We start from the raw sequence: 11,584 nt of genomic DNA, 5'->3' as shown, positions 1-11,584 counted from the left end.
TACTGAGTCCGTCATCGTTTTGAACTTTCCTAAGGGGCCAAAAGTCACCAAAACACACTACGAGTAATGTAAAGCACAAAGGATGTGTTTCCAGTTCAGCCAAAGAAGTTGGCAATCTATTTTCTGACTTTTTTCAAATTGACCACGAAACCTGAGCAACATTCAGCATTACTTCAGGAGTTCCTCAAGGGAGTGTACTGGGCCCGCTTATTTCTATCCTATACGTAAACAACCTCACACATCGGCTGTCACCTGGAAAATTATTCCTTGCTGACAAACTCAGAATCTTTTACTCGTTGCCCAACAACTACTGAGTTCCCACACAAGATTGGCTCGGTCGTCCTTGAGCGGGTATGTTCCATACGTGGCTTAGGTGAGATATTGGATAACAAACTGCGACTCAATGAGCATGTTGCATTAACTGCAACCAAAGCTTTTCCTGTTCTGGGTGCCATTTGTCGCCATACAGCATCCATCACAGACGTCTATGCACTTAAGTAACTGTATTGCTTTGCATATTAGTAAGTCATATTTAGCAACAATCTGTGCGAATATTTTTGAAGACAAAGAATTAATAAATAAATAAATAAACGAATAAATCTATACCTCGAATCGAAAACTACTGAACCGATCGGCGTAAAAACTTACATGTAGGGGTTTTTGGGGCCGAAGAAAGTGCTTATGATAGTTAGAGACCCCTCCGTCCACTAAGAGGGGAAGGGGGGGGGGGCTCCGTTACAAATGAAACTCAAATTTCAGCATAACTCGAGAACTAATCAGGCAACTGGAACAAAATTCTGGCATGTCGGTATTTTTGGAGATAAGAATGTCTTTTATTGTGCATTGAGACCCCTTCCATCTTTAGGAGGGGAATTATGACCCCTACCCCTTTAGGAGGCGGGGCTCCCACACAAATGAAATACAAATTTCCTCACAACTCGAGAACTAATCAAGCAAATGGAACCATATTTGGCCTGTGAAGGTTTTCAGAGGCAAGAATTTTTTATATGATAAATTAGGACCTCTCGTCATTTTAGGAGGGGGCTCCCTTACAAATGAAATACAAATTTTCTCATAACTCGAAAACTAATCAAGCAAATGGAACAAAATTTGGCATGTGGGAGTTTTTGGAGGCAAGAATTTTTTCTATGATGAATTAGGACCCCTCTTCATTTTAGGTGGGGGCTCCCACAACTTTCTTCGTAACTCCAGAACTAATCAAGCAAATGGAACCAAATTTGGCATGTGGGAGATTTTGTAGGGAGAATTTCTTTAATGATTATTTGAGACCCCTCACCCCTGTGGTAGGGGAATAAGGACTCTCATACAAACAAAACCAGAAATTTTTGCGTAATTCGAAAACTAATCGAACTCGAAAAATTTTAGACTCTTCCATAAAACATAACAGACAATAACAAGACCACCAAAAACTATCTGTAGCCCCCGCTAAGTTTATTTAGTTTTTTAGTATCTGTCTAAGTTTATTTGTTTTCCTAGGTCTGACCTCTATTACTTTCCTTCAGTTGGGTCCGAACGAGCGACATCGAGTAATGAGAGGATCGAAATGGTACTTTCCACGAAAAGGTTTTCCGTGAAATGGTACATTCCGCGTGAGGATTTTTGCGAAATGGTATTCGGCGAAGTGTTATACAATCATGGCGAATGTTTAAGTGCTATCCGCTTCATTTTATCTGGCTATGTAACGGGGGGATTGTTTTCTACTTCACTGTGACGAAAAATTGAAAATTTGTAAATTAAACTACTCATGCTTTCATACCCGAGCAGGAGCGAAGAACAAAATGATATAAAAACAAAATCATGCTGTGTTATAATGTTATATTTTGTTATTGAATAGATATGGAGATACATTGATAAGACATTTTGTTATTGAGTAGATATTTAAAACAGTGGTTGTAAGATGAGTTTAATAACTGATTTTGTTATCATATCTTATTATGACCTTAAAATTACATTCGATATATTTCATAAAATTTTTTTATTGATTAAAAAGATTTTAGATTATAAATATTTTATAAAATGATTTTTTAGTATTTCATACGCTACTGCATTTGTTATTCTATACCTTAATAATACTAAAATATGTAGTTATTCCAAACTCTAAATACAGTCATGTTATTGCTTTGTTATTCAAATATCACAAGTACCGCCATCCGGGGTGAGATTGTGCCACGGGGGTGAGATTGTGCCAAAAACCAAAAATGTTTATTTGTGAAATTTTTTTATATCTATAGAAACTAGTGACCCGAATTCAAAATGATGATGAACATAACATATTTATTCATAACTTAGAATGGAAAACAGATAATATTAGCAAACTATTTAGCCTAAACAGGGTTTCAAAGTTCGCGATCAAAAATACGCGGAAATAACGCTTGTAAAAAATGTCCCGCATAAACCAACCCAAACAAGAAATCGCATCAACTTGCTATCTTGAAGGTATATAAACTAATCATTTACAATGTATTGAAAAGTTATTATGCGTTGGATAAGTTTTGATTACAAAAATAATATTTTTCGAAACTTTGTACTTTTCGAGCTACAATTTCGATCCAATTTGTGAATTTCACATACACAACAAAAATACGTCAGTATACACCAGTACGCTCAAGTTCTTTACTATTGAGCACAATATTTCGACAGATTAGATTGCATCATCCATTTTGGAGCAAACATGATCATAGGTCTGCTAAATAATTTAAACTAATTTTTACTTTTTCTCTGGATATTCAGATGCTTTGAATAAACACTCTAATATAAGATGAATATATTATACCGTGTATAAACTGCCAGTTTTAAGGAGGGGAGAGGGGGGTGGGATAGGCCACATGTTCTGCGGCCGCGGGTTCTCGAACGAAGTAATGGTTACTTTTGTTAAATGATCAAATAGGTATGCCCCCTTAGGATACACCCCTTCATATATCTCCCCCTTGTTAACCCTAGAAACGCTACTGGCTATATAAAGGCTGTGCATTGACTGCGAACTCGTTTTTAGTTATTTCAGAACTCTCCGGGTTATTTTCGTTCATACTTTATGTATGATGCGTTGTTTTCGGCCGAACCCCTGCCCCAAATAGTCCACTCAGTTCATGAACGGCCCCATATGAACTACTTTACACTGATATTTATGTATATTATTTATAAACATGCTAATGTTCACTGTTTAGGTTTTTAGCCTAACTTTATGTTTTTGGCACAATGTCACCCCCTAGAAGGGGTGAGATTGTGCCAAAGTTCATGCACTTCCAGTAAAATTAGATTTCATTGTTACTAAACCATTTCTACGGCAGTTGTTAATTGAACAATTTAGTATATATTGACGGGTTTGAAATCAACTTAGTTCCTAAATTGTGTGTATACTGAGCTAAAGAACAAAAATATGTGCTTTTTTGGCACAATCTCGCCCCGGATGACGGCAGTCATTCTTTTGGCTTAAAGGAACAAAATTTTGATATTATTTTTTGTTATATTACCAACTATGTCAGCCAAAACAAGACCAAATTTTGATATGTATTATTCGATTTCCATAACACATTTTGTGACAGATTCACGATTTATGTACAACACATTTTAATTTGTGGCAATACGAAATTTGTCGGGTCAGCTAGTAAATAAATAAATAAATAAATAAATAAAATGCAATAACAGGTAAGTATGAAAAACTAATTTTTCAGGATCTTTCAACGAAAATAACTTTGAACTCAAATGTGATAACAACATTTTGTTTCAGCAAAGTTGCCTATTTTTACTTTTTCTACAAATTTGTCGAAGAAACTATGTCTCTATCTCCTAACACAAAAAAGTTAGAGATCTGATTTTAATTATAGTAAGTCATACTTAACTTTGTTCCAACAACAAATCATATACAGTGGACTCTCTGAAAAGTTAATTGTTCAGAAAAGTTAAGCGAATATTAGCTCTCATGCCAAACTTTAAAAAATAATTTTTGCCTTAAATTTTCTGAATTTATTGGCTGTCCAAGCGTTCGTTTACGTGTGCTTTACTTCTATCTTTATTTTTTTCATTTTTCGATATATTGCCCCCTTTCCACAGTCAACATTACAGTTCCAAATAGTAAACCAATTAGTTGTTGCATGTACATTTATTCCTGATAATCCGATAATCCAAGACTCAATTCATAACCATTTATGCCTGTGTCAGAGAGAATGACCATGTAGCTTTGACTTCCTGCATGTCAAACAAAGTGTGTAATACTCCCAATTATCCGTTTAGCCAACAGACCCAATTAAGTGCATCAAACCAATTTGCTCTGGGAGAACACTTCTGTTCACTAGCCATAATATCCCTTCGCAAAAGTTTCAATTGCCCTGCAACTGATAGGTACCAAACAAAACTATTTCTTTCCTTCTCATTCAGCAGAGCAGCCCTTGCATGTTCAACTGCATTATAATCTCTACACATACGCGGCATCAGAGCCAAATATGCACCCTGAGGAAAATGAACTAGGTTGATTTAAATCCAGCGCTTCTAAACTGAATCTATGTAGGATTTGGAGCTTTTCCTATAACAAGGAAAATTGAAAAACGCAACTGTGGTGATACGAAAACCAGATATAAAGCTTCCGAAAGATGAACCATCTTATCATAAATAAACAGTGACCACAGCGTGCAGATGGGGACAAACGCTCGCAAATAGTAGCCAATCCAGACGGATCAGCAGTGCGAGACGGACTTGACATAGAAAACGGTGGTAAACACATCGGACACCCAGTTTTTTCCGAAATGCGACCATTTTACGTATGGGTGCGCGTTCCATCCTAGCTGCCATCTCGCTCGTGCTGCACAACGTCAAGTCATACTTAAAATGTGGCAGGCAGAGAGAACAAGTACTATGTATCTATATGTAGAGACCACAACCATCCCTGCACAATTCACCCCCTGAACTGGGCGAACTGCAGATGAACATTATTTTAGGAACACCGAGTGTCAGGACCGTTATGGCACAACAGTGTGGTGGCATGAGGGAAAAGTTTTATCAGTAGAATTTTCAGGCAATTGTCCTACTTTTAAAAGAACTCGAGCGAGTGTACACTTTCGTTTCATTGCTCATTATCAGTTGACCGAGCTTGGTCTTGTTGTTGTCCCGTTCGGCAAAGCACGTCGAAGTGATAAAATTTGATTCCCGTAAGCTGAGTTTGGTCGTTTGTGGGTCATTTGATGCTGCACAGCACTGTTGTATGTTGGTGCTAAGTTTGAATTATTGAACATGTGAGTAATGCATTGATAATGCCAGTATGTGCTGTATGGAATCAAAATACGGATGAAGTTTCCCGTGGTTGCGAGTTCTGACCGAACCTAACGTAAAAAGATAAAAAATTCAATTATCAGGATTCGAACTAGCTTCATGGGAGCCTTAAACGTGCGATTCGTTGTTTCTTTTCTAATCTTTCTTCTTAATATTCCCTTATATCACCTATATCTCTTTCTATTTAGTTTTCAATTGTTCAGTTGTTTCAAAGAAGTTCGATGTAAATCCCAATCATACTTTTAGAATCCTTAACCGAAAACCGAAAAAAAACATGCCATGGAAAACTCAACAGAACCGCATGAATTCGCCACATCGAAATCAATAACTAAAGAACCGGGAATCGTTGAATTGTGCCGCACCAATTACATTTCCTGCCAGTATATTTGCGCTTCCCTCGCGGTTTGAGCATCGTACAACAGTGGAAACAAACAAATAAAACCTGCGGAAGTAAGCAATATCCTTCCCATAAACGCGTTGAATATCTATTCTTATTTCTTATTCTTGCTGTATAAGTTTGTGCCAAACGTAGTCACATCTCGTGTAAGAGGATTGACGCCTTCTAAATGTTACGATCTGCCGCTGCTTCTGGTAAGCTTGTGAATTTGCTTACTGTGTATTATACAAAGAGCAAATATTTGCGTGCCAGAAGAGTAAGTGCTTGGCATTACATCTCCGGCACATTTGCGGCGCCAGTCGGTGGTGACGGCGACATAATATTCACCATCCATTCCGTAGTGTAGGTTTTTTATTTTTCCAATTGTGTTCAGATCCGAACGTGCATTCCTGTAAACTTACATACCTATGAAGAGGATTATTTACTTTGGCTTGAATTTTTCTCTGATACTGCAGTTCGCAGGGAAAATTCGATACATAAATTGTGATTTTTTTTAAATGCTTGAATTTACGACACATAACACATAATTATTAATTGTTCCATTTTTGTAATTCACGAACTTACCGTTTTGATATTTCCCATCAATTATAAACCTATTGTGTTCGTGTAAAACAATGCAACAATGCAATTATTAGTTTTAAATCGGATAATATGCTTTAAATTAATTTAAAGTCTAAACTTAAAATAATGCTATAAAACATAAATATCGGTAAACGCACCTCGCGAACTTTAATTTAATTACTCATATAAAGATCTTTAAAAAAAATTAAAACGAAAACACAAAATGTGAAATTCTTTAATCCTGCCAATCATCATAACACACAGCGGCAAGTGAACGGTCCGAGAAAAAAAACATATTGAATCGAATCGAACACATGCTACAACCTGCTTAAACTCGGCAGGGCCATCATTGCCATGAAAATCTTCAACTCACAGAGGGGCTTAGATTTTTTCAATTCTATCGTATCGTATCCGTTCGGTATCAATTTCGGGCATAAAAATTGTTCAGGGAAATGTAGCCTAGATCACGTAGCATGTTTCGAGCGGGCGAAGGTATGTCAAAGACCTGACTGTATGGCATGCCGTCCAGCTTGCAGCTTCAGCATCACTAGCCGACACTAATCTTCCGTGTTGATTCGGCTTGCACTGAATATCAATAGGCCGACGTCGTCGTCCACGTCCTCGTCCTCGTCGTCGTCATCGGCGTCGGCGTCGTTGCCGTCAACATCATAGCCAACTCTCGCGGGGCGGCATCGTGGATGGAATAAATTTACCGCTTATAAAGAACCCGGTGCATCATCAAGGCTTGGCGGCAATAAAAACTGAACCTGATTGTGACGGTCTACTAGGAATAGCGGAGGAAAAACACTGTCGGAAGAATCTGTTTGCAGCATTCCAATTTAGTTTATCGATAGTCTGATTGTTTTCAGTTCAATCCTTAGATGCAAATAGCAAGCAACAGTAGAAAAAAAACTCCTTCATCAAGCGGTATAAGCAATATCATATTGTCGACATCAGACTTTACTTTTTACCCACTCAACGGTAGAATGCTCAAGAATAGGAATAATCCTTTAATGTTTCTAGGAAGAGTCAGGTTGAAACTTTTTTTTTGCACTTAGACTACCCATTCCGTAAGCAGCATCACGCCATAATATGTCATTATTTTAATGCCACAAGGGAAGATAAACATGAAAATGTTTGTCAGGCAGTGTTCCACTATCTCAGCTTTAATCTTCATCAGCTGCCAATCTTCCTGCCTACGTTGCCTTCGTGCTACATCCTGCTTTAACGATAAATTCTTTGCTTCGGTGATGCTCACTCCCTAGGTATGTTTTTTGATTGTACACTAGTATATGGCTGAACACGTGCAAGGACCTCCAGCAGTATTTGTTAATGTATTTATTTCAAAGTGGTTGTAACTGTCATGTACTGAAAAGTTATCAGCAGAATTACTGGCTGAAATGCCTGAAAAAATGAGGCACCTATTTCTAAATGGTAGTCAAAAATTCGTTTGAAGTAAGATTTTCATCAAACTTTAATTTGGGAAATGGTGGAACCAACTTCTTTTGAATCCTTTACCCACTATTTCTTTAAAACCAGCTTGTCCTTACACCCCTTAGGTATGTTACGAAGTGTAATCTCCATGTAGGTCCAAAATTTCTATATCTAGCGAAGTTTCAGTTAGTTCGATGGGAAGGTAACAAGCGCTTCTCAAGACTCTGCACTGGTTTCGGTAGATTGGCCCGTGTAAGGAACTCATCGTATGATGTACGGCTTGCCGCATCCAAAGACGGCCTGTCAACCCTAGAACTTTTGACAAATTAGTCCATTTTCTTTTCCTTATCCTCAGGATCAGCCCACCTTGATGTGGTAGCAACATGTTCTTCTTCAGACATTTGTCAAAAATTCATTTTAACTTCAAACTGGCTAGAATTTCCAAGTTAACCTCCCAAAGTATTCCAGAAAATGATAAAAATATAATACAGGCCAGACTCGATTATCCCGGGCCGGGGATTCGATTATCCGGGTTTTTAGACTAGATTATCCGGATGAAAAAAAATATTTGTTTTCAATGATTTATTTTAAGCCTTAATGTTTTAGCACAGACTAACAGACGTAACACTTCGAACAAATTTTCTAATAAAACATCTGGTGCAGTCTTCGCGCTACGCAAAGCAGCTTGCTATAAATTCAGCAATGCTATAAATTTACTTGTATATTATCTGGCAATACAGTGGACCCCCGTTCGTTTGAACGATTCCTCATTCAAACTAACGGGGTTAGTTTTTAATTTGAACAACTGGTAACCCTAAATATGCTGGAACTTGTGTGAACTGGCTGCCCTGCTCTTTGTTATTGTTTTGGTGGTTTGATTCAGTTGGCAGTTGCAAGCAGCGAATATTTCATTCTCCGATCGGATTTCTACTGTAATCGTTGGGAAAACGCAATGTGAAACAGATTAAACACGCTAGATCAGCACAAACAAATCGTGTTTATGTGCAATGTCTGCATAAGCAAATGATGTCATATTGAGTATGACGGTTGAACCATTTTTAATTTGCACGTCGTGCAACCCAACGGGGTTCAAATCAAAAAGTGTTCAGATTAAAAACGGTCAAACGAACGGGGGTCCACGGTAGTGCCAGCACAAGCGAGCGGCGGTCTCGCGCAGCGGTTGTTGTTTGAGTCTTGGCTTAAGCGAACATTTGAATGGATCGTTTTTATCGGCGATGGAATGAGGCTTCAGTGTTACGTCTGTTAGTCTGTGGTTATAGTTTTCGTGCTACATCATAATTCCAACTTGACAAGTATTGATTCACCTCCCTAAAGCTACAGAATTCCTTTCTTATATCCCTTTTATCGGCGAACAAAACAAAAATAAATCCTGCGATGATGAAATCAATTCTTTTTACTTAAAAATCATCATCGCCATTATCATTATCAACATCATCATCATCATCATCATCATCATCATCATCATCATCATCGTAATCATCAGTAAAAAAATTGCAAAAAAGGAATTTTAAGACTTTAGGGGAGATTGACCAATAATAAAAAACATTTATAATACCTAAATATTGAAAAACGTACAAAAGCGTACAAAAAATAATATTGTACCAAAAAAAATCATCAGTTGTAAAAATCTTAAGAAAGGAATTTTCTGACTTTTGGGAAGATAGATCAATAATAAATAAAACATTTCTGATACCTAAAAGTCAAGAAACTTCACATACCAAAAAAATTTTGTACCAAAAATGATGATTCGATTATCCGGGTGTTTCGATTATCCGGGCTGGAAATAAAAATGAACACCCGGATAATCTAGTCCGGGCTGTAATGGCAAAAACTGGAAATTGGATTTTTGACTTTTGGCCAGCTTTGCGCCATAGTGCAGTGGTTCGGCATTCTTGGGACGTGGCCGACCCATCGTAGTCTCCCAACTTGCGCCAGGGGTACGATAGGAATCTCTCCAACTCGTGGCTCAAAAGCTTACGCCACTCTCCGCTTTTCGTTTGTGCTCCGTCAAAAATAGTCCGCAACTCCTTTCGTTCAAATACAGCAAGTGCACGCATGTCTTCCGTATGCATAATTACTGTCTCAAATCCGTAGTGAACATCGGTCTGATTAGCGTTTTGTACATCGTTAGCTTTGTGTGGTGACGTATGGTCCTTGATAGAAGCGTCTTGCGGAGAAAAAAGTAGTCTCAATTTCCAGCTTAGATGCGTCGTTGAATCACCTGACTCGTATTACTGTCGGCGGTGACTAGAGATCCCAAATATACGAATTCATCCACTTCAACCACGAAATCAACCACTTCCAGCTCATCGCCGCCAATAGTGTCCGTGGGAGGCAAACATTGCTTTCTCTGGAGCCTCTCCCTACGATATATTTGGTTTTCGACGCATTGATTTGTAACCCTATCCTGCCTCTGTTTTAGTCTGATGTAGATTGCCTCCGCCGTCCCAAGGTTTCTAATAATGATGTCAAGGTCGTCTGCGAAGCCTAGGAGGTAGCTACTCTTGCTGAAGATCGCACCTTTTCTTTCGATGCCCGCTCGCCGGATCACACCTTATTGCGATATTGAATAACACACAGGACAGTCCATCCCCTTGCCGCATGCCCCTCTATGCAATTCGAAAGGACTCGAGAGTGTCCCCGAAACGCGCACGTGGCACATCACTCGCTCCACGGTAGCTTTGATAAGCCGCGTCAGACTGTCCGGAAGAGCGTACTCGTGTATTATCTGTCATAGCTGTTCGCGTTCAACGGTATCGTATGCTGCTCTGAAATCCTCGAAAATATGATACGTGGGAACGTTGTACTCTCTACATTTTCGAAGAATTTGTCGGAGAGTGAAAATTTGACTCATAGTAGCATGGGCCCTGTTTAAGCCCGCCTGATATTGCCCTACGACTTCTCTTGCTATTGGGGATAGATGATGCAACAAAACCTAAAAGAGCACCTTGTAGGTGGCGTTGACCAGCTGTAATGTCGCGGTAATTACAGCGTTCTATCCGGTCGTCCTTTTTGTAGACGGGACAGACTACGCCTTCCATCCACTCCTCCGGTAATTTCTTTACCACCCAAATCCCCAAAATTGTCCAGCAAAGTGCCATGGCGAGCGTTTCTTGACCAGTTTTGTAGAGTTCCGCCGAGAGTCGGTCCTTTTCGGCGGCTCTGTTATTCTTCAGCTGACCTATTTCTCGCCGGATCTCTTCGAAATCGGGTACCGGCACGCTGTTATCCTTTGAGGCACTCATAGGTTAACTTCCGTTGCGTCTCCTTCTGTTTGGCACCTCGCCGTCGAGGTGCTTATCGAAGAACTGCTTGCACCTGACAACCACCTCACGCTCGTTTGTGATTAAATCCCCTCCCTCGTATCTACACATGCCAGGTTTAGCTGTGTGGCTCTAACGGATTTGGTTCATCTTCTCGCAAAACTTGCGCGTGTCATTAGACTGGATTAGTGTTTCCAGCTCCTCAGGATCTCTGTCCTCCTTCTGGCGATTTTTCCTCCTCAGGATCGTGGTCAACTCATTCCGCGCTTGTCAATACTTGGCCAAATTCTCTCTTGTAGAAATGCTTAGATAGTTTCTCCAAAAATTTTTTTCCTCTCTATTGCTTATTGACATTTCCCATCAAACCAATCATTTCGTGTGCTTGAGGTTTCCTCACCTAGTACCATGGTTGCGGCCACGTTGACGACCGAGCGTATCATAGTCTATCCGTTTTCGAGGGTCGAAGCATCTAGCTCCATAGAGGAAGGCAGAGCAACATCCAGTACGCGCGCGTAGTTTTCGGAAGCTCGCCGGTGGCCTAATTGCCGAATGTTTAACCGAGGAGGGCGGCTTTGTCGTGAGGTATAAACCGTCGATAGCTTTGAGTGCACGTGTTCTGCTACTA

Source organism: Sabethes cyaneus, chromosome 3, assembly GCF_943734655.1.
Source record: "Sabethes cyaneus chromosome 3, idSabCyanKW18_F2, whole genome shotgun sequence".
Classification (NCBI taxonomy): domain Eukaryota; kingdom Metazoa; phylum Arthropoda; class Insecta; order Diptera; family Culicidae; genus Sabethes; species Sabethes cyaneus.
This window is presented reverse-complemented; position numbering follows the sequence as displayed.